The 25,766-nt window shown below is 34.7% G+C and overlaps 1 long non-coding RNA gene across 1 annotated transcript in view; it reads left to right on the top strand.

Moving 5' to 3' along the window:
- The first annotated feature begins 19,245 nt into the window (after nucleotides 1-19,245).
- LOC138716253 (uncharacterized) overlaps nucleotides 19,246-25,766 on the top strand; it is a 347,259-nt gene continuing 340,738 nt past the window's right edge. Inside the window, exon 1 of the long non-coding RNA XR_011336613.1 lies at nucleotides 19,246-19,760. This is a non-coding gene — a long non-coding RNA (uncharacterized lncRNA). The remainder of the gene's footprint in view (nucleotides 19,761-25,766) is intronic.

The raw sequence follows: 25,766 nt of genomic DNA, 5'->3' as shown, positions 1-25,766 counted from the left end.
ATGTATGGTACGGAAAGCTGCATATTTGTGTTATAGAGAACGGCTTTTAAGAAGTGTTACGTATGTGTGTTGTAACTGCTTAGGCCTATGTGTATGTCTCAAATTGATGCCTCATGTTTGCTTTGCAATCGCAATATCTAAATTACGGATTGTTTATGTTTTGTTTACATTGTGTAGACTAATTTATTTTTTCTTTTCCATTTGTCTTTATGCTTATTTTTTTGTGTAAAACTATAGCCCTAGCATATATATGTAATATGTATATATATATGTATGTAAAATAGGGCTACCCCCATTGGAGATACAATAATAATAATAACAATAATATTTAAAATAAGCTAATCAAAGCGTGAATATATAAATAAATAGAAAGCTCAGAATTTAAGTTAATATTAAAATTAATATCCTTCTTAATTTATACTGTATTATTTGGTTAGCACATATCCATACTAAGTGCCACAATGTTGGTTTTGAGTGAACGAAGTTGAAGTAGAATTGAATATTATTATTTCAACAACATTAAATTCTTCTAAGTTATAATTTGCCAGCATATATATATACGCACAATCAGTTGTTAGCTTCAACTAAACCAGGTTAGGAAACCTGATTTCCCCCCCCCCCCAGAATTGCCGCTTAGTTCACTGTGGGTTTACACCGATCATTTAAGGAAAAGTATTGAAGGGTACAGGAAAAGAACGAGCTAAATCTACTTTAACATATTGTTCTGGAAAGTATCTAATTTAAAGCCTGCCTTTTTATATAATTTCCATTGTCTGCCAAATCTAAAATCTGTCACATTGTGCCGTTTTATTTCGGCACACTACTTTTTAAATTTCCTTTTCTTTTATTTCTTTCCTTTCTACTCTTATTTGTCTATTTTTAGTATTAGTTTATCTCACTTTTCATAGATGGCTTTACTTCTTCTCCATTTTCAGTCTTACTTTCTCCTTTAGATAGTTTGTTTCTTTTCTTCCATTATAGTTATATTATTCCTCACGTATAAGGAGCGAACTTTAGTGATCACGTGACTTGGGTCTGGTCTGTGATTGGTTATTTTGAGGGAGCATTAACATACACTTTGAGTTTTGGGGAAAATTTCGATTTCAGTGTTAGTCTTGTGGAACGACTCGTTGAGGGAGGTTGGACGACAGCTGGGAGAGCTGTGGTTTGGTGTTGTGGCTACTCGAGTTATGTTTTATTTAACAACGCTCGCAACTGCAGAGGTTATATCAGCGTCACCGGATGTGCCGGAATTTTGTCCCGCAGGAGTTCTTTTACATGCCAGTAAATCTACTGACATGAGCCTGTCGCATTTAAGCACCCTTAAATGCCATCGACCTGGCCCGGGATCGAACGCGCAACCTTGGGCATAGAAGGCCAGCGCTATACCAACTTACCAACCAGGTCGACTTCGGGGAATGCTATGGAATGATAACCAAATGGAGAAATGTTGACAGAATGATGTAGATGCCTAATATGGAGGAGAAACAGGACAACCCCGAGAAAAACCCCAACTGCGATCTTGTTCGCTACAAGTGTCCCTATGGATTTTTCAATGAAAAATCCGAGATCAAAACGGGACTCGAACCCGGGGCGCCTGTGTGACAGGCCGGAGGTCTGACCATTCATCCACCGCAAGGTTAATTTGTTGCCTTATTTAAGTAGGTATTTAAGTTCATTACATTATTATACAATATTAATTGCTTGTTCTTTCCTTCACGAACACAATAAAATTACCAGGCACCAAAAACGGCATTTAATTTCAAGCAACTTGCCTACCTGCAGCGGTAAGCACTTTTACAACGACGTAATTTTGGAAAGAGGCTTCACCATCCAATGCATTTTCTGTCTCAAATATCTCCAAATGTCCTTCCCTAGAATTCCACGAAGATTTGTATAATCTTTTTGAAACAGTCGTATGTCTACTATTCTGGCGTAGGTGTATTTTATTGCTTTGGTTTTGTCTTGACTGGCTTGACTAGGGTTGGACTCGGAACGGATCCGTACGCTTTGGCCCATTATGTGCCTTATACAGCGTGTAACAGAATCATTATTTCTAATTTTATGATGTGATAGAGGGCATAAAATTGAATATTTTTTTTCTTAATAAAGAAGTGTCCGGAAATGCTTCGTTTTCAAGTGATAGTGGTATGAAGGAAAAAGTGAAAGAATCTCAACTTGTAAATATTTATTTATTTTTATTTATTTATTTATTTATTTATTTTATTTAATGCCCGGGCACTTGACACAAAGTCATTCGTCTACGTACTTCCCAGTATAGTTCACCTGTTGACTTATACTGAAAGTCTTTTAATACACTACACCTTTGAAAGTGATCCCAGTCCATGAGACTATCACTGTCTTTGCACAAAATACAGGATGATGATGGCAAAATAGAGATCCGATGAAGATGAGCAGCTACAAGATCATGATCAGTAAGAACACGGACTGCTGCAACTCTTTCTCTACGTCAGCGGTGACCAAACTGAGTATCGTGATTACATCATGTAATTAAAGACATTCATACTAGTAAGGGGAGTTTCCTGTACATTGTTGTCTGTCTCGCTCACGTACTGAAGGTAAGCAGTGTCGGTACCATGTAGCTCTACAAACCCACTATCTCTTCAAGCAGGAACAGAAGGTTTCGTACAGAATGAGAAGAGGAATTTATTCGCTGTTCTGTCGGAGAAAATGTAATATGTTGCTTTGCTCAACGGTTCAATTAGTAGTAGTATAGACAATACAGGGCATTAAACTAAATACACAGGCATAACAGATATTATTATTATTATTATTATTATTATTATTATTATTATTATTATTATTATTATTATTTGCCAGCAAGTGTTCTCATAATTCTTATATATGTGCCTCAATACATAGGCCTATATCATTCTCTTGAATGATAAAATAATTGCTACGCCATATCTCCATTTTAATTTCTTATTTAATCTTATGATGACTTATCCGTTATTTACTAGTTACTGATTTAATAATAATAATAATAATAATAATAATAATAATAATAATAATAATAATAATAATAATATAGAGAAACTGATTGACTATTACGTGCTAGTGTAGTAATGAAACGAACTATTAAACTCCAAGAACTGAAATAAGCCTTAAATCATCGTCATAAAGAGAAAGATGACATAATTAAATGTAAGGGAGCCAGCTATCTAGTGGCGAACGAAATAGCTCGTTCTCTTAAGCCTTCCAACGAAGGAGAGTTTTATAAAATCGTAATGATCAAGGTGGCTCAAATAATTTGTCCAATGAAAATTGTTAATTAATTTTGAAAAACTGCGGATTTCTCGACTAAATATCCAGAGGAGAATTCAGGAAATTTCTGATTGTATTCATGAGGAATATTTTAAAGAAAGCAACAAAATCTGTATATATATATATATATATATATATATATATATATATATATTATTGGCAGTAATGACATTACTGATACAGCAAAGCTTGCGATTTTTATTCCCGTGGTTGATGAAGAACTCGATGTTAGTGCACGAACCACCACTGGTTGTAGTTTTCATACCATGTACAGCTGTCAAAAAAAAAAAGTGGCCGCACTCGTGAACAGCGAATTTTTTCAAAGTCCACTTCGGATCGCGGCGAAGTTACACGATGCATGTGCTTGTACAAGCAGTTCCGCAACTATGAAAGTATTCCATATCTGCGCCTCATAGACCAGTGGTAGAGTGCTTGCTTAATGATTCAAAGGTTGTGGGTTCGGGCCTTCTTCAAGTTTTCATTTTAGTTTTTAATCGTTCTTTAGCGATGTAAATGCTATACAAATTATCATTTATATTCAGTTATCGTTCTTTATGGATATCACGTTATTTATATTTTGTTATCGTTCTTTAGAGATATGAATAAAATTCAAGTCATCATTTGTATTCTGTTATCGTTTTATAACGATATGAATAATAATAATTATTATTATTGAATCTCCAATGGGGGTTAGCCCTATTTTACATATGTATGTTAGGGCTATAATTTCATACACAAAAAAGATAAGCATAAAGAGAAATGGAAAAGAAAATTAAATTAGCTTAGCCGATGTAAACAAAACATAAGCAATCCGTAAATTAGGCATTACGATTGCAGAACAAATATCAGGTATCAATTTGAAACATACAAAAACATTAACAACACACATACGTAACACTTCTATAACACAAATATGCAGCTTTCAGTACCATACATCATAAATTAATACACAATAGTCATACAAACACAATCAAACTATAATTACGACATTGCGACGACATCAAGCATCCCATAACTGACTCACATACATAACAAATCAAGCATCCGTTACAACACATACACTTCAACATAGTAACCACACTTTTAAAAGTTACAAATTTGGCTCCAAGAAGAATAAATAGGACACTGTTACTAATTTCTATTCTTCTACAATTTCTTAAATACATCTGTAATAAATCTGTGAAATTCCGATATGAATAATATTCACGTTTTTTATATTCTGTTATCGTTCTTTAGCGATATAAATAATATTGAAGTTATCATTTATATTTTGTTTTCCTTCATTAGCATTATAAAATAATATTCAAGTTATTTTATTGTTATTGTTCTTTCGCAATATAAATAATCTGTAATTATTATAACACAAATAAACATCTTTCTTTGTAAAATAGGTTATTTTATTGAAATAATTAAATACGTATTATATAATATCTTATATTAATTAAACAAACCTATATTTATCATTTATATTCTGTTATCGTTCTTTAGTGATACTGTATAAATAATATTCAAGTTATTTATATTGTAATCGTTCTTTAGCTATATAAATAACATAAATTTAATATTAGGTTTGGAAAAATCCAGTTTCATAATACTGGTATTAGTTTTTCTTTTTGTATTATTTTGTATTATACTATCTTGAACCACAATGAAATGAAAAGGAGTAACGAGGAATTGAACCTGAGACGTTGACATCTAAATTCCGACGTTCGTCCGCTGAGCTAAGAGGGCAAAAGTGTCGAAAAATTTTCGGAAAAATTGGCCTAATCACACTCTAAGATTTTCTGATAATTCGTAGAAGCTAGTCCAGGATGCGGGAGGCAAAGGCTAATTGAGATTTCCCGGTCTCTGATCGTGTCAAACATCCTGATAGAATTAATATTTAACCCTTGCCGTGACTTTCGGTGAAGTCCGGAGGGCCCAATTAGTCAAATCCACTTTCCTCCTCTCCACGCTTGGGCCCCCTGGAATTTAATAAAATGCGAAAGAGATATTGGTGTGTGGTAAGCAACGGGATGTTACCGCATTTAGGCCTATCCTTCCCAAGAAAAACTGCAAACATGAACAAAGGAAGCTTTTAATAGAAGAAGAAGGATCTTCTGCGGACCTCTGGAAAAAGAACTAAGGAAGAGACTAGTGAAGTGCTTTGTGTGGAGTGTGGCATTGTATGGGGAAGGAACATGGACATTACGACGAAATGAAGAGAAACGAATTGAAGCATTTGAAATGTGGATGTGGAGAAGAACGGTGCGTGTGAAGTGGACAGACGGAATAAGAAATAAAATTGTGTTTGAAAAAGTGAATGAAGAAAGAATGATGCTGAAACTGATTAGAAAGATAAAAATGAATTGGTTGGGTCTCTGGTTGAAAAGAATAAGACGACATTAGGATATGTGGATCATATGCGGAGATTAAGAGGAAGGCAGGAAATAGGAAAGATTGGAGATTGCTGGGTTTGCAATGAAAGACCTGCCCATGGACAGAACACTTATGTATGTGGGTATGTTCAGAATGCCTGGAATATCGTGTCTAAGAACAGTCGCTATTTGCAAAGACTAGTCGATTCCATGCCCACTCGACTGCAAGATGATCGAGATAAGAGGAAGATAGACTAAATATTGAATTGTGGCTTTTTGTTTTGTTTTTTGAACGCTTAATTGTTTGAATGTTTTAAGGCCGACGCCAGTAAATTTGTTTTGTTTATGCCACGAAAGATATTTTTATTGAGAATAAAATCTTTTTTCTTTCCATTTGCAGCCACAATATCATAATGATAATGATAAAGTCATGGCATAATATATTAATGAACCTGATGTTAATTAGTAAAATAATCGTAAAAGAGAAAGGAGCCATTGTGTATAATTTGTCTCTCTCAGAAACAGAACAAAAAAGAACATAAAAAGCACGAGGTTGTAGTCGAACGCAGGGCCTGACGAATAAGAAGCCTGAACGCTACCACTACGCTATCGAATAACACGCAGAATACTTCAATTATCACTTTAGATATCAGGCAACGTGATCCAACAACATGTAACATCGCCTGTCTCTGAATTGTAGCGAAGATACCCGAAGGGAACTTTGTTTCAGGAGAGCGGCCACTTTTTCTTTTGACAACTGTACCTCTCCCCCGTCTCCTTACTTCTTAGACTGTCTCTCGCGTGGTTTGGTCACCGCTGCTCTACGTTGTTGATGTGGAATGTCCTTGGAGATTAGTAGTGAATTCCACTTCTTGCCTTCGCTTGTTGTTTGGTGGTGTCTACGTATCTTATCTTTGAATTTTCTATTAATGTCGAGATTAGCCGAACTGAATGTTACTTTGTGATTTGGAGGTACTACTATTTGTATTCCTTTCTTGCCAGAGTATTCAGCTATCTCGTTTCCAATTATACCACAGTGGAAGGAATCCATTGAAATTGTGTTACTTTTTTTGTTGGTGAGTAGCTTGCATAGTAGTCATGGATTTTTGCTATTCTCGAATCGAGGGGCTGTGGTTTGACTATGGCTTGCATTGCTGCCTGTGGATCACATAGGATAACTGCCTTTTTAAAGTTGTTCGATCTTTTGCATAGTTGTTCTAACGCCAATCTTATTGCTTCTAGTTCTCCATCGAAGTGAAATTTGTCCATTTTATGATAGAAACAGAATAAATTGCTGTATATTCCCACTCCAACACTGCCATCTCTATCACTCTGTGACCCATCTGTGTATATATGTAAACAGTTTGGTGTGGGGTAGAAGTGATTAATAGTGTCCAAAACAGCCGTCGGCAGAAATGCCATCGCGATGCCTGTTACTAAGTGACGTTGCAGGGGTAGGCAAGGAATACACATGCCCCCTCCTAACCAAGTCTTTGCAGGTACATTGTACAAGCAGCTACAAGTGGCGTAACATATAGCTAGTTAAGCATGGCTCTGTCCAAAGGTAGGAAACGTGTATTTAAAGAAGAATGGCAGGAGACGTATTTTTCATGTACTTATGGAAACAATAGTATAGGTTTACTGTGCTCGAAAGTTTTAAAGGGTATTTATCAACACAATATTAGACGTCATTATAATGTAGCCTATGTCATAAAGAGCATCAGAAGATCGCAGGTATTTGTGAACATTTTAAATTCAAATTGCATTACGAAGGGCAATAGCAAAACGTAGCAGACATGTACGATATGGTGCGATCATTCATTATAATGATAGATATCTGGAAATCAAATATCAGGGGAAAACAGTTCCATCATTACCCATGCTTACAATCTCTTTCCGATATTTCTGAATCATATTTAAATAATATGCTCATCTAAATCTAAAAACAGAATTTCAACACCGGAGATTAGGTGATTTAAAAAATATTGCAATGGTTTCTTACTTTTTGTGAATCCTTTGGCCATAGACATAAACAAGGTTAAGCCAGAAATGCAGCAAGTAGTATCTGATTTATAGAGTGGTACATATTTACAAACGCGGTGCAAAGACATGTGTGGTTTAAATTTCTTTAAAATTCTGTCTACGGAAAAATATGCTTCCCTTAGGTTATTTGCCGCCAATATAGCGGCTGTGTTTGGTTCCACTTACAGTTGCGATTTTTTTTTTTCAAAATTGAAACTCGCAAAATCAAAACAAAGATCGCGCCTGAAAGATGAAAGTTTATTCGCTAACTTGAGATTGGCTACTTATGACATAAACTTAGAATTTTGTGGCACCTTGAAAATGAGGTACAGTAAATATCAAGTTTGTGATGGCTGCACGCCACTGATGTCTGAGCGGTCCCTCAATAATGCGACGTCATGTATATTGCTGGTTGCATTGCCTGATGTCATCGTGAGTACAATTCTGCCGATGACTGGTCTAAAGCCAACTGCATCAGGATCTCGTTCGGTGTTTCAGTTTTCAATCATTACTCTTTCTGTGAATTATATAGGTTGAGTTGAAAGTCAGGTTGTTGTAAAGGTGATATAGGAATGGACAAGTTTTCCACTGTGTATATGAGGAAATACTGTTGGAAAGTTATTTTATTTACTTTATATGGTTACACAGTTATTTTTTTAGCTGTGTAATACCATATATTAAGAAAATGATATTGACAAACTGTAGGAACTGTGACCGACATTGTTGACACACAAAGTATAACGCCGTATGATTGAACGACGAATCCTTTGAAATATCTGTGGTCGGTTACGAAGATCGTCAAAAGAAAGAATAATTCTATCAACTAAATCTTCTCCTATGTTTTTTTTAGTATGTTATTTTACGACGCTTTATCAACAGCTTCGGTTATTTAGCGTCTGAATGAGATGAAGGTGATAATGCCGGTGAAATGAGTCCGGGGTTCAACACCGCAAATTACCCCGCATTTGCTCATATTGGGTTGAGGGAAAACCCCGGAAAAACCTCAACCAGGTAACTTGTCCCGACAGGGAATCGAACCCGGGCCACCTGGTTTCGCGGCTAGACGTGCTAACCGTTACTCCACAGGCGTGGACTCTCCTATTTTGATGGGTGTTTCATAAACAGTTGTTTTAATATGACTCCAAACACAAAACTCAACTGGAGTCATTTCTGAGGAACGTGCCGGCCAAGCTACTGGACCTCCTCTTCCTATCCAACAATTCGGAAAATGTACATTTAAATAATGTCGACAATTTAAACGGAAATGTGCGGGAGCACCGTAGTGTTGAAAGATCACGTTTCTCCGAATATTAATCGGGACATCTTTAAGTAGCTCCAGAAGCATTTCCGCAAGAAAAATACCATAAATATGTTCATTCAATCGCGCAAGCATATGATATGGCATATCTACAAGTTCAATATTTGTATACCGATGCATTTTAATACCATGAAATTAAATAAATAGATCTCACAGACGATATTTTGTGACATAAAAGAAAAAACTACTTAAATTGTTATTTCCATGGTAACAAGAACAGCTGAAACATGAATGCAGCCATAGTGTGAGTGATGAGCTCTGTCTTATACAGAGTGTAAGGGGTATAAGTGCCGTCCTTTTCACAGTCGTCGGGGACAGTCTACAGGATCAAAAAAATGTCCATACAACATAGGGTCAAAACTTGATGTTTTCTCCCAAAAAAAATATTTATTTTATTTTATTCGCTTAATACTGTTTATATCGTTAGTAAAATTACGAAAACAATTACATCAGTAGGTATATAAGCAAAGAGTTAATATTACTTTTAATAAATATTTGTGTGTTCTATTACATTTTCGTGAAATTAAATACAATTTCATGCTTAAATTTGTTAATATTCTGGCGTGAGAGATATGGCAACGCGTTGAGCAGGCAGTACTCTCCACAGACGTATGCCTGCGTACATGTCAGCTGAGTTCTCCCTGTTCATAGATGTACTGCCGAACTGATGACAGTTCGATACCAAGTATTCGATAAACAACTTACTATGTCATTCAGAGTTTATGAGTATCTTATGTTATTAATTTATGGAGAAAGTTGCCGTAATTCAAGTGCGGCAAGAAGATTGTACCTTCAATGTTTTCCGCAATGAAGGTTACCTAATCGGCGAACTTTTGCACTAGTTTCTCAACGATTTGTTAGAAACTAAGAGTCTGTTACCCCGTTTCGAAAAACCACACAAAAAGGAATAACTTATCTTTAAAAATGGTACTGCTTTATGGAAGCGGGAGAGATTAAAATGTTGCATTTGAAAAATGTTCGTGTGATTTTGTGCAGTAAACCATTATTTTTTATTTTTAGACGTACAATAAAAAATGTACCAATATTGTTAAATAAAATGAAAATTTAGCATAATGTTCTATTAATGAGATTGGAAGTTTGTATTTGCTGTTCGTTTTATGTAAAAAACGGTCCTGCCCTGAATTAGAACAGAGCATCTGTTTTGTACCGGTATGTCTGTATCGCTTGAGCTGTACTGTGTACTTGTAAACTCCCTCCTCCCCATCCAGCAACGTTGCCAATCGCCTAATATTGTAAACTTTAATAATTAGTTAAATATTGCAATTAGAAAAAAATGTGCGGGCATTTTTTCTTCCTTATGACATGAACAATCATCAGTTAAAATAATGACACTTATTCCCATTACACCCAAATACGAAGCATTTCCGGACACTACTGTATTAAGAATAAAAAATATTTATTTTCTTGTTCTCTAACACTTCAGAAAATGAGGAATAATTATTGTTACACTCTGTATATGCGATGATTGATCGAGTTAAACAGGTGGCCTGGTTGACATTCGTGAATCCGACGCTGACAGGTGGGCCATCCTGCCTCAATCCCTGATAGAGCCAGGTCACGTTTTGCTGACAAGTACCCTGATAAATCCAGAGATCCGAAACCCCAAGACTTTCCTGATCAGCCAATGATGAGAGTTGAGTCATGTAACGATATCGTTGCTTACGAGATTACACAAGCTGGCGCATAGCCCTTGAAAAACGAGTCTGAAGTGGTTCCCTCGTAATGCCAATTCCGCCGCTCGGAGCGCTGTTCTGCCCTAAATATTCATAGCAGAACACTTAAATAACATTGACATTTGGGACATTTACAGGACTTACCATTGCTTATTAAATGCTTCGTACAATATTTTATGGACAATAGACGTAATTTCCAAACTTCTACTCCTCAATTATATTACAATAAAAGGCTGTCATTCTTGATATTAAAACATATTACATATAAACTGAGGGACTGTCTGCTCTGTACTTCAGTCCATACACCAAACATTTGCGGAAATAAATTAACTTGACATCTTACATATACGCACTATAGCCTACCCTTTACACCTAATATTATTAATATTGTTATTAAATAAGATATTGCAACTAATTAAGGTACTGCATTATCTTTAATTTCCTTGAATTCATAATTAAGCATTTGCAAGAAGGCCTAACATTTCCCTCTCTTAAAAAAAAAATACGAACGTCACAATAACTGAGAAGTATAATTATTGTGCGACTTTTTCTTGCAGTGGTGAAAACATTTCTATAGGCCTATTGATTAATCTATTGAGCATAGTAATAGTAAATGCTGTAGTATTTTAGTGCGTGTAAATATATTTTGAATTAGCATTTATCAAATTAGGAAGTTAGCCTGTAATTTGTGTGATTGAAATGGTTTACTGCTGTGTGCCATTGTGCAAATCGAACCAGAATAAAGAATGTGATTTTTCGTTTCATTGTTTTCCACAAGATGAAGGACTAAGAAAGAAGTGGTGTGTAGCCATTTCTCGCGAAGGGGACAAACCAAGGACTCTTTGGACGCCAAACAAAAAATCGCGTGTCTGAAGCAGACATTTCAAAGAAGCTGATTTTAGCATTAGCACAACATTAAAACGTTTGCTTCCTAATGTGGTACCATCGTGTCTTTGATGATTTTCCAAAACATAAACAAAATGTTTCAAACATAAGTAGACGCAACAAAAGAAGGATAACAGAAGTGGTGAATAACATCCATCCTGCTAAGAAAAATAAACCCAATGTTGAACATAGTACATCAGCTTTCAATGAAGCAAATGTTTCAATTGAAGAAATCTATGAAGCACACAAAAAACTATAGCCACACAGTGCTCAATTGAAAGTAAAAAAATTCCCAAAGCCATTACATTACAACGTAAAAAAATTACTAGGACAATTCGGAAACAAAATCAGCTTATTGGAAAACTAGGACAGATAATATGTAATTTAAAAAGCAAGCTATAGAGATACGACCTGTTGGTACTGAGTTCTTCACATAGCAAAACACAGACAATTTTCGAATATACGAGTAACTTAGCTGAACAAACTTCAAATAACACTGTAATATGCTTGGCATATTTATAATATTCGTACTCAATCAGTAATGCACAATTTATCGAAATATTTTCACGATACACAATGCTTTGTAATGGTACTATTAATCATTTCTTAGGGCAGCGAGGCGAACCTAGCGGCAGAAATTGTCATGACTCAGAGAGACCTACTCTCGATCGTGCTATGCGCCAGCTTGTGTAATCTCGTAAGCAACAAACGATATATATGTTGGCGACATCATGTTGGTCGGCTCAATCATCAAATCTCCCGTTGCGCATGCGTGTCTTCGTAACGAATCTTTCTGGGTGGAGCTGGTATGGTACTCATGGCCAGTTGAATAGTTTCGGACTCAGAAGGTAACCTTGCCTATGGTAGTCGTCCCGTGACGCGGAATCAGGTTATATGTTTCCAGCATTTGATTTAGTATTGGCTCTATGGAACGTAATAATTAACGTAAAATATATTTGACTTGATTGTTTATATTATTTAGGATTTTAAATTCTAGGAATGTTATTTTCCCTTTTATTACTTGTTCGAGATGTTTGATACAGGGAAGTTAAATTGGGCCGGCTAAATTGAGTTAATTGATCTCTTGACTTTCTATCATATTGTGAGCTTCGCTATTAGGATTCCATCATGTGGATGGATGGACAAATCGTGCTCACAAAATGCTAAAACACCTTGAAAGAGAGGGACAGACGAAACCACCCGCAGCAGTTACAAGTTGTTCGTAGTTTCGCTGCAAAAACAGTTCATTGCCAAGCTGCGCTCTGGCGGCTCAGGCAGGTGGTCATGATATCTACTCCATGATTTGAATTTCAGAATGAGAAATGGTACAATAATTATAGTCATTTTATTCAGACTGTACCTAAACACACATAACAAAATTATATTATTTCCTAGCTTTGTAAATTAGTACTGGAAACACAAACTGAATACAACCTTTTCAAGATACAACAAATATAGGTGCAACACTTATTTATTATTACACTCTTTGTTAATATTTCTTATTATAGGTCTTATTTGACACACAGAAGCGAAAATTTATGTATTTGTTTATACATTAAAGAATATTCCACTCTTCTCAGAAAGGTAAAGTCTGTGTGACTTTAAAATTCAAAACAATAACGTAGTTTTATTCTTACAACAATAACTCTTCACTTTCTACAATTTAATTCTACTCCCGTCAACAATGGGATTTCCACTCCACACAGTAACACAGATTCGTTATTGCACTCCACAGACGACAATGACAATTTACTTGGATTTTTGAGAACAACAATGAAGTGTTAATTTTAACTAATGTTCACAAAGAACTATTTACAAATCAGAACTGTCAGTTCTCAGTTCGTTTGGCTTGGCTACTTCTTCTAGCTCAGTCACTCAAGTTCACAGTATCTCGAAACACAGACCCTCAGAGACAGTCCACTGAACCTCGAACTCAGGTCCCCCAACTGCGGTCTACTGCACTCGAACTCAGGACTTCGGACGCTCGCACAGCTGCGGACACACTCAAGTCGAACTCCGGTCTGGCTTCACTGCTACACAAGACTGGCTGGCTTCCTGACCGAAAACTGAAAACTCCTCTCGAAGGCTGGTTTCCTTTTATTTGCTAGGCAACACTTCGCGAGCCTTCGATTTCTGGTCATTTCCGTCACTAGACGATTCGGTTTCGAGCATAATCTCTCACGCTGCTGCTCCCTCTTCACTTCGCGCAGTAGTTTGCTTTCTTCCCCTCTCGGCAAGCACCAGATGCGCGCGCAACCTCCCCCCACCGCGTCGCCCGTCTCCCGCACGATCGACACCCAGCTGTTACAATATTTCTTATTATAGGTCTTATTTGAAACATAGAAGCGAAAATTTATGTGTTTGTTTATACATTAAAGAATATTCCTCTGTTCTCAGAAAGGTAATAAGTCTGTATTCGCAAACAATCACTAATTAAAGGAAGTATTTTTTACATGTCACGACTGATGAAATGAACGTACTTCTAAGCATTTACACTTCTTTCTTGTATTAAACTCTGACTCAAGCACATACAATATATATGAAAGCAAAGAGTATATTTGGAAATTCTCACTTAGGGAGCATTACGAACAGTTCGATTCCTGATTTCGCTGGAATCTGAGTAGCGTGCTGTTCTGTAGATTTATCAATTCAAGCTATAAACTTTCAGTATCTTCTATCGGCTGTAAGCCAAAAGGATTTCAGAAAAATCTCGATTTCTTGTCAATTGTCACTGCTTCTCCAAATTTACCAGTGAATTCTGCTGTAGGTCTTAAAGTAGGGTCTTATATTTGATAAGAATATTTTCTTGTCACTCTTCAGGATACCCATAGTTTATAGTCAAAGAAAGTGAAGTTGTCTATGTCCTACAAGATTCTGCCACATTTCAAATTTATCCATAAATGATCTTAGCTAGTCGATCATGTCGTACAATTGTGTAACTCGCACGCACAACGTGCTAACAATATTTGATATCAATCTCACCTTGTTGTGATCCCATCTTTACCTTTAGCTGTTCTAAAGCAGATCTAGGTAGTATTTCTTTACTAAATACTTTACTGTGTTTATTTGTAATGTAAACGTTATGCGTAAGAAAGTGTAATAGAACATAATACAAGCTTTACCTCCCTTCTTAATAAAAAGAATCTTACTCTTTCGGCTCATCACTATAGGGAAATGATGTGGGGATTTATATTATTTATCACTTAAAAGAAGCCACCACTTACTGCAGACGAGAGCAAACTTGCGTCTTGCAGGAACCGCATACAGACACTACAGCTAGTACAGAGTCGTTTTACTTGCAATGTGGTTGTGTTGATACTTCGAGAGCACGAGTTGCCCACCCATGATCATATGTGCTTTAAGCATACGTAAATATTGCTTCATCTATTGTCAGATTTGATTATACCGGTACGTCGTTTGTACTATCATACTGATAAGAGTGAGATTTGAGAATCATTATTGTGATATTGTCAAAGACTTAACTTATTCAGTACATTGTTATGGAATCAATCCTTCTTCTCGTTAAAAAATATCTTGCAGAACACCGACTCTGTTTATTGGGCCTCTTGGGGGAGGGGGAGGGTTTATTCCAGCAGCTTCTACATTGCATCCGATCCTTTTCGTTAATCCTTTCGAGATTAATTTAAGATCATGTGTAACTCTTCGGGGGAAACTGACAAAGGGTATCCCTGTTGAGCCATCCTATCTCAGCCCCTGATAGAACCAGATCCCGTCCGCACATGAGTAGCCTGATCAGTCCCATGGGCCAGGAGCCTCGAGACCTTCCTATATCAGCATCGGAAACCCGTACTATCCGCAAAACTTCACCACAGCCTATTTTTATTATTGTGGATGATATATCGTCGTTGTTCCTGCAATAACTCCTATGTGCAAAAAATCTTATAAAATTGTTCAGTAGAAAGTAAAACACATTTATTCATTGTATAGCAGTAGTACATAGGAGACTGTGAATTCTTAAATTTTCGAAAGAAACAGATATAATCTGTATCACTATTTAAGTTATTTAATAGAGCAAAAACTTGAAAATTGATAAATATGTCACATAGGAGTTATCGCAGGAACAACGACGATATTAAGTGAGGGGTAGGCAGAGAGTGTTGGTGAAATGATAGAAGGAAACAAGAGTGCCAAGAGTAAAACCCTCTGCAATGTGTTGCCTTGCGGCCTTAACGTGCAGAATCCAGAAATCCATGTAGAGTGTTAGTTGGGAGGCCGGAGGGAAAAAGACCTTTGGGGAGGCCGAGACGTAGATGGGAAGATAATATTAAAATGGATTTGAGGGAGGTGGGATATGATGATAGAGACTGGATTAATCTTGTTCAGAATAGGAACCAATGGCGGGCTTATGTGAGGGCGGCAATGAATCTCCGGTTCCTTAAAAGCCAGTAAGTAAGTATTATTATTATTATTATTATTATTATTATTATTATTATTATTATTATTATTATTATTATTATTATTATTACGTGGGGGCGAATCCAGAAATGCATGTAGAGTGTTAGTTGAGATACCGGAGGGAAAAAGACCTTTGGGGAGGCCGAGACGTAGATGGGAAGATAATATTAAAATGGATTTGAGGGAGGTGGGATATGATGAAAGAGACTGGATTAATCTTGTTCAGGATAGGAACCAATGGCGGGCTTATGTGAGGGCGGCAGTGAACCTCCGGTTCCTTAAAAGCCAGTAAGTAAGTATTATTATTATTATTATTATTATTATTATTATTATTATTATTATTATTATTATTATTATTATTATTATCCAGGACGGTTGAAAACGGTAGAAGTAATCCAACATAAATTGTTACGAAATAAGAAAAACGCCGAACGACCATTAAATCTATGGAGTGATAACTGAAGACATATCTGTAGAAATGTTCACAGTTGAGCTACCTCAGGTAATAGAATTTGCGCTAGAATGATATAGATGAGAGATTATAAGTCAATTAGTCCACTGCGAAATGTTCACTGCAAAAAGTCCATTCATCATTAATGTTAAGTACGAAAAATGTCCTGAGTCATCAAATGTCCAATATAGAATATGTCCACAGTCATTAAATGGTCATTATCTTAAATGTCTAGTATCGAAAATGTTCACAGTCATTAAATGGCCATTATAAAAATTTCCGGAGTTATTACATGTATGGTAGGCTATCATGAATGTCCAGAACAATATTTGAAGCGTTGGGCCGAATAACTGTCTGTGTTACAATCTGTTAACCTTGCAGGAGGAACAAATATGATACATCGTAATTCCTCTCCTAAATTTACTATCGGAGTGTAACATAGACTGTTATTCCTTCAATATATTTTGTACACTAAGCGAAGTACACGATTGTATGTTATTGAAAGTCATAGGCCTATTACATATCATAGAAGTTTGTAACATTGTAACTCCACAGAAATGCTAGTGGGGAATATAGACAATAAACAATATTATGAAATCTACAAAATCAAAAAAAAAAGATTAAATTATGAACAAAATGATTATGATATTTATTTATAAATGCTATGTAACATGCAATTTATTAAAATTACACTCAATGTCATATTATGAATAAACATACAATATTGACAAAATAATAACACTGATATTAGAAAATAACTGCCGCATTGAGATTTAGGAACACCATTAAATTAATGAAAGTTGTAACAATAACAAACGAATAAAGAAAATTAAATATTACAGTTGAGAAATTGTTAGAGGATGGAATTTGAACCGCTGTCCCGAATATTCAGTATCCATCGCAACATGTAGCTTACCTTTTAAGTATAAATTTTATTAATAATGACAATAACAATCACAGTTTTTAAATGCTGATTGTAAGAGAGTAATACATTTTAAACAGCTCCTTTCTGACATCAAGAGCAAGCTGTGGGCATATCTCACAAGAATTTGTACAAATCTGTTCCTGAAAAGAAATACTTTGAAACATTCTAAGATAAACTATAGTGGCAAAATACAATATAGTATAGACTGACTAACAATAAGTAAAGTGTAAATTAAAATAGAACTAATAAAAATACTGCAGAAATAAGAGACAGTAACATACATTACTTTGGGGATCTTTCGCACTAACTTGCGACTTCGTCTTCCTTGTATATTCAAGCAGTACCTCTCAGCTACTTTCGTGACACATCTTTCCACTTATTAATATTAATTTGTCTGGATCCTTTTTTTTTAAGTCAATATCTACCGTAGAAATCGTCACTGTCTTTCAGTCGTCCACTTTATGTAATAGATCAACCGAAATCTGATACACAGATTTCAAGTACCCAGTATTCTAAAACAGAACAAATTCCCGTGCAATAACTCCCGATACGGTGTAAACCACTGGTTACTCTTGAAGTGACTAATGACATAGACCGTTGTTCCACCCAAGAAATTGATGGTTGTAACTCGTGTAGAAGCGTCTCTGATACAGATATTGAAAAACAATTTTTGTGACAGCTGTGTAAGACTATACAAATCATTATTCCATTAAAAAATCGATTTATGAAAAATTGTAACACAGGCCGTTATTCGGGCCGACGCTTCATTTATAAAATATGAATACATTTTTTAACAATGAAATGTACTTTTAAGTTACAATATTCTGTACCGTTAACTAATTATATTTTCTAAATTTCTTCTGCACTGGGGTCAGCGTGCAGGTTCATATAATACGAGTATTAGGCAAGTTTCAGAAAAATATTGTTTCACAGGATTATTTTCCTTATATTGAGTCTATCGGTATACATTTCCATCAATTCGTCTTTGATTTATAATATAGGCCTACTTCGCGTTTAGGAACAGTCTTACATTTCTGTAACAATAGCGAATTTGAATTATGTTATGGGACGCTGTCTCATTCAGTTCTTGTATTATGTTTTATTTGTATCTCCAAATAGGCCTACTGATGATATGATAAATTATTCTTTTGAAATCCAGAGTGGAGACCTTCCACTACATTATTAGTTCTTTGAACACCTTGCAACAATTTTTATTTGATTATTTAACGATGCTGGTTTATTTAGCATCGATGAAATTGGTGATAGCGAGATGATATTTGGCGAAATGAGATTTTTCGAAAAATAATATGCAATAATCGTCACTGTACATAACATATATTGGAAATTTTAATTTGTGGACATTTCTATTTATTGGAGAATTTAACTAGTGGACATTTCTATAAATTAAACATTTTGATTTCTGAACATGTCTGCATATTGGACATTTTGAGTAGTGGCCTTATTTGAATGGACGTTTTATTTAGTTGTGGACATTTTTGGAATGGACTTTCTGTATATTTAACTTTGTGCTGTGGACGAATTCACCTGGAATTACATCAGAACGGAGGTATTGTATTCCCTTTAATTGGCAGGAAAAGGAAGAAAGAATGACTCTCGTAACTAAAACAAAGAAATAAAATAAAATCATCACGTCTACGTTACACAGGCTTCCAGACTCGCAGAGTAGTTTCTCTCATGATATACTTAAGTCTCTCTACGGCGACCGTATACTACGCAGTGACTCCTATCCCAATTTGTGTAAAATTATTGCAGCGTGATATCTTAATGGGACGCAGAGTTCGGCGGGGCTGAAAATTCCTGTGTGGGATTAGGGCGCTCTGCGCCGCCGCGGGGGGACGCCATTCAGCACGTTGAGAGCGCCTTACCCGCAGTTCGTCGTCGAAGCATGTACTGAGAGGACGGTTCGCTGCCGCTTAGCGTCGCTTCCGAGCCTCGCGATCGTCTCGAAAATCTTGTCATTTATAAATGGGCGAATTGATAAGAGAACTCTAAGTTTCTACTGTCGTAGAATTACGTCACTAATATTTGACAGATCATTCTTTTAAAGTTATAAATTTTCAAATAATCTAAAATTTATGTGCACTTCAATGTTGTGGCTTTTGGTGTGACAATAACTACAGTTAAGTTGATATACAAATAAAGTTAAATATAGTAAATTTATAGACAAAGTTCAATTATATTTCAAAGGTGATAAATGTTCTTTAAAGTTTCAATTTGACATTAAACATAAACGTATTTCAATATTACATCAAGGTGTAGGTAATGGTTACTTTCAAAACTATAATTTCTTCTGAAATCTGAACATGTAATAGAGCATCTCATCTTTCACCACACAAATCCAGAAGCGAAGGAAACTTTTAACTCCATTATGGTTTTGGAACTTTGGGTGAGTCACTTCTTTCTTACAATCTTACTTTCACTGAAAACGTAGCATGCTGTGAAGAACAACAAGACATTATTACATACTTATTGTTTTAACACAACGCGATTAAATTAATGTATTAATAGTCATAATATCAATTCTCCGTTCAACGAAAATAATATTTCTACAAATTTTATACGAAAGGAAAAGTATTATAGGGAAAGAAATGAACACGTTTATGCTGTATACTGTTTTAATTATTACGTCTTTCAATATGAATATTATTTAAATATTATGTTCCTAATAAATATGTTTGTAAAAGAATGAAGGTTCGCAAGAATTTTTATACGTTATGCAAATTAAAGCCCAAGTTAATTTCAATACGGAAATTTCTTATGAAGTCTGAATATATAATAGAGCAACCATTCCATTTTTCACCGACATCCAGAAGCGAAGGAACCTTTTAACTTAATTATGATTTTAGAACTTTGGACGAGTTAAAGATTACTGACATACTATAGAGAAAAATAATTAGAAGACATAGTTTTACATATTTGTTTTAATATCACACGATTAATAGCCATAACATCAATTTTTCGTTGACCAAAAGAATATTTCAGGAGTACAGTTGCAGAATATTGAAGGTAATATTTCTTCAAATTTTAGACGAAAAGAAAGGTATTCTAAAGAAAGAAACGAACATATTTATGTACTCTTTGAATCAAACTTGCTTTCAGAATAAATACTGTCTCATGAACAATAATTAAATTTATTTCTGAATACGTCCCTTTGAAACAAATAATGGCCCATAAGAATTTCTATACGGTATGCAAATTAAAACCCAACTGATAAGAACTTGACTGATGTATTTTCTTCCAAAGAGGACCAAAAACAGAGTTTTAATATTACACTAAGTATTATATCTTTATTTCCAAGAGTGAAGTTTTTTTTAATATAGTATTACCATTATTAAAGTTTTGTAGGCCTATAGTTTTCAGGAGTAATCGTTTCAAGTTGCGCAGCCATATAGAAAGAGATGTAAGTTAATGACAATTATATGTAGTCGAGATTAGTGTTAAATTGAGCTTTTTCAATTAAATATTATTATTATTATTATTATTATTATTATTATTATTATTATTATTATTACTATTAATAAAATCAGAACTTAAGTATCATGTGTAGTGAAACATAGAGAATGAATCTTTTAAAGTACGAAATATAAGAAATTTTAAGAATATATCATTAAATAGCTTCATAAATAAGGAGTACGATTATCATATCTTCACATTTGCAACAAAACAAAAAACTTTCGTAAACATTGGTCTGCTAGAGTACCTTGTTCCTCATTCTTGCGAAAATTTCATGAGTACTATATACTATTTTCTTATTAATAAGATTGTAACTAATGTGTTCTTATAATTTTAACGAATAGGCCTATACCTAATTTTTATCCGCATTTTAATTATCTCAATTCGTAGTTTATATGAAACAAATTCATTCTGATTAATAAATTGATTCTTTTCTCTCCAGAATTCCATTTTTTCCAATAGAAAATATAGCTATACGAAGGTATACATTTGAACAATTTATAGACTGCCAATTTCAAATCTAAATTTCATAATTCGCATTACAGGAATTCTCGTACAATTCATTCCTTCACAAAAAGAAAACAACGCTTGCCAATATTGTAATGTATAGATCCATGTCCAAGGAAAATTTACTGAATGCTCTAATTTCACTTTGTTTGTATTATTTTCTACATTATGTAAGCTATAGTTTCAACACATTCTCAACATACTGGTCTCTTAGAGCTATTAAATCGATGTACAGTACAAAAAAGCGATGCAGGTTACAAGACAGTAGATCACTGGATAACCTTTGCATAGTTAAAAGAGATGTTAAATAAAGAACCACCCACCCAACTAAAACACAGTATTCGGGCTTCCTGTTCAAGATTTATGTATCCACAATTTTTCTCTTTCAAAACGACGCGACGCTAGAAATACCACATTATAACAAAACTGACTCATGGCAACCCATTCGCATTGGAATTAAAATAAACAGCAGTGGTGACGTGACATTAATAGGGAATTACAGAGCTTATAAAATGTGTGTAGGAACATGTTGCAGAATAACTTATTTTCAGTATTCATCGTTATCAGAGTAAATGTTTGTATTTGCGATTTCTTCGAATTTAATTCAGGGATATATATCAAATTCAGCGGATCTTAAAAATTAAAAAAAAAAAAATTATTCTCATTTTTTATTGTACTTTAATGTTTCACCATTGGAATGAAACTGTAATTTTCGAAAACCAAATCAAATGTAACTTTCATCTTCGGAGATTTTCATACTATTATTTTTTTATATCGCGTACAACTATTCCTATCCATGACGACGTAACCTATAAGTTGTTCCAAAAATTGCGAATTTTTTATGTACGCTGTTGAAACACCTAAACGCTAAATCAAAAAGCTATTGTTATGAAATAAATGTTAAACCAATCTAGAGTTGATAAAATAATTATCTGCACACCATATATTGCCCAAAATATCTGCATTGAAAAAAATGTATTTAGTTATTTATTTACTTATTTATTTATTTACTTGCTTATTTATTTACTTATTTATGCGGTTAGTAAGTTTTGAGTGAATACAAGTTAATACAATATAATATAAACTAGCCCACTTCTGAATGAGTAAGACTCATGCTCAGGAGGAGATTCCAATACAAACAAACATAAAATTAAAATTGAGAGTGAACACAGATTAAAAAGTGTTAAATATCTTTAAACCTAAACCATGAATCCAATATATTTTTATTTTTTTTTTATTAATTTGGAAATCATATTTTAGTTCTATATTTATATATATACCTTTCAAAGTAATTAAGATGTCTGAGAAAATATTTAATAGATTAAAATAATAAATTTGTTTAATGTTGAAAACTTTGAAATGTTTAAACAACAGTTCAGTTGAGTAATCTTTCTGCTTTTTTTTTTTTAACATATTTTGTTGAATAAATAAGTTATATAAGTTCTTACAAATAAAAGCTACATATGTTAATAATAATTAGGCGTAGTATGTTAGTGATACAAATAGTATTCAATAATTGGTAATAAATGTAACATCAATGTGCAACATTTTATTAAACTATACAAAAAAGTGGGATTAATAGAATATAAAACACGTAAGGATTAATTGCTTGAGTCTGCCTGGTTGACTCAGTTGGTATAGCGCTGGTCTTCTATACCCGAGGTTGCCGGTTCGATCCAGGGCCAGGTCAATGGCATTTTAGTGTGCTTAAATGCTACAGGCTCATGTCAGTAGATTTACTGGCATGCAAAAGAACTTCTGCGGGACAAAATTCCAGCACACCGGCGACGCCGATATAACCTCTGCAGTTGCGATCGTCGTTAAATAAAACATAACATATTAATTGTTTTGAGACTTGACAGTATATAATAGGCCTAAGTAATAAATATTAACTTAAGTGACTTTGCATCGTGTCTCTTAATAAAGGAGAATTTCTACATCTATGCGGGGCAGGATTATATTATTTCAATCACAAAGTGAACATTGTAAATCTAAATTTCACAGTTATTCGTATGTTTTTAAAATGCAATGCTGATAGTAAACAATTAAAGATCATCATAAATTTCTACTTTCATGAAGAAATGACGTGTACAAATTGTGGTGATAGAGCTATTTTTTCAAGTTGTCAATCATATTGCTTCATTTTAAAATAATCAGGTAAGTTCTCAAACCATTATAAATAATATATTATGGTGACGAACGATATGACGGAACGCAGTAATTCTTGCACGTTAATTTCTCAATAAGAGTACTAGCATTTTGTATAAGTAGGTCCTAAATTTTCAGCAGAATGATGACCCAAAACACACTATCAAAAGAAAGAATTTTCTTCCTCACAATGTTAGAATTATCAATCCTTCACATTCATTTATATGTGAAACTGCTGCAAGGATCTATGTTAGCTTTGAAACAAAACCGATAAAGAGTATAGTGTCTAAGTAAAATAAATGTATTAGCTGGAACTACTAAAATTATTGAAATCAATATAAAGAAGATTGAAAAATATAATAGAGAGAAAATGACGGTATGAATGTCAGGTATTAAGAAGTCGTGAAATTACTAATTTTTAGTTTATTGTTTTATGACCAATTACATTTTTATCGTTCATTTTACTCTTTTTATTAACCTTTTCTTTATTTATTGAATGTTAGTCGGTACATTCAGTACTTACTTTTTCTACCTTGTCTAATAGACCCATTTTCCTTAAAAAGTAGAGCTCAAATTTATTTTAAATTTATTAAAATATTTAATATGTATACAAATTTTTATCCACTGTAGACTTACTTTTACATAATGTAAATCTTTAATTAGTTATTTACATCCTTGCAATATTCTCGATCCCTCTTTGGACCACGAAGGAAATTGTGATTGACAAAGCCGATGGGAGGAGTTTTTCTCGGGATTCTTCTGTTTTCCTTCATTATCATTATTCTAGCAATACTCCACAACCAGATTCGCTCTACGAGGTCCCGAGCCAGGCCTTGGGAACAAAAAGATAGTGAAAGTTGTATACATTGTGTTCAAGGAAGACTATTTTAAATAGTCATTTCCTTCGTTTAACTCTCTTGATGCCGAATTAATTGTACTTACTATTAGCCGCTTATTTCCAAAATTCACGCCTGATATCAGGCGTTTAGTTGCAAAATCAGATACACGACTAAAACATAATTTTTCAGTCTGAAGGAAAAACGTTTGCAAGAAACCAAGGATTTGCAACCAATACTATTTTTCATCATACAAATCCATTTGATGTATCTGGCTTTGGAGCATAACAGTGCTATAGCAGTTGTACAATCATGTGAAGATATGAAATATAACATTAACTCATTTCGAAAACAAGTGATGTATCTGATTTTGCAACTACGCGCCTCGTATAAGAAGTCAAATATCCGTTGTTTTGTATAATGAACTCGGTGTTATCCTCAATATTAGAACAGAAGTTTGAGGATATACAATCTAAACGAAGGCAAAAGGTTTTTTAAGAAAGACTTAAAATCCTTTGCATGGCTTTCAAAGGAAATACAATTAAAGTTCTGTGTAGTAGATTTACGACATACAGAAAAACCTTCACTTAGGCAAAATTAACAGCCAGTTTTCCTTTATTGTACATTTCTTTCTGCTTTGTGATACTGTCGGCATTGTTACAAAATTTACAAGATCTCTTGTAAAACAAATTAAAAAATGGAGTGCAATAAGCTCTGAAATATTAATTAATGGATGAATTAATGGAATGAATGATTCAGCCTAAAGCATAAAATAGAAGAGTATAGGAAAAAGTGGAACTAGCATGTCAGTTGAGTACTGATAGAAAGCCCTGGAGAAGCTTAAGCTACGAGGCGCATCCAGAAAGTAAGTTATCCGATTTTTTCCCCTTGAAAGTAAACTTAAATAGCTGTGTCAATTACACATGCGTAACAGATCTATGATGTATCAATCATATGCCAGCCGGACAGGTCCCGCCTGGTGCCAGTAGCGTGGCAGCAGTGGTCCGAAATGGAAGCACTTATTCCTTCTCCCGCCGCCTGCGAGGTTCGGTCGGTGATAAAGTTCTTTCATGCACAAAGCATTGCGCCAATTGAAATTCATCGGCAGCTCTGTCAGGTCTATGGGCCGAACATCATGAGTAAGCAGATGGTGCGTTGCTGGTGTAGGCAGTTTTCCGAAGGTCGTCAAAGTGTCCATGATGAAGAGCTCAGTGGGCGACCATCCCTCATCAATGATGATCGTGTTGAGCTGGTGCGGCAGTGCATCATGGAGAACCGCCGCTTCACGATTACGGAGCTGAGCAGCCATTTTCCGCAGATATCGCGATCCTTGTTGCATGAGATTGTCATTAAGCACCTGCTGTTCAAAAAAGTGTGTGCCAGGTGGGTGCCGAAAAGCCTGACACCCGAACACAAAATTCAACGTTTAGGAGCAGCACTGACATTTC

Source organism: Periplaneta americana, chromosome 16 (genome assembly GCF_040183065.1).
Source record: "Periplaneta americana isolate PAMFEO1 chromosome 16, P.americana_PAMFEO1_priV1, whole genome shotgun sequence".
Classification (NCBI taxonomy): Eukaryota; Metazoa; Arthropoda; class Insecta; order Blattodea; family Blattidae; genus Periplaneta; species Periplaneta americana.
This window is presented reverse-complemented; position numbering and strand designations above follow the sequence as displayed.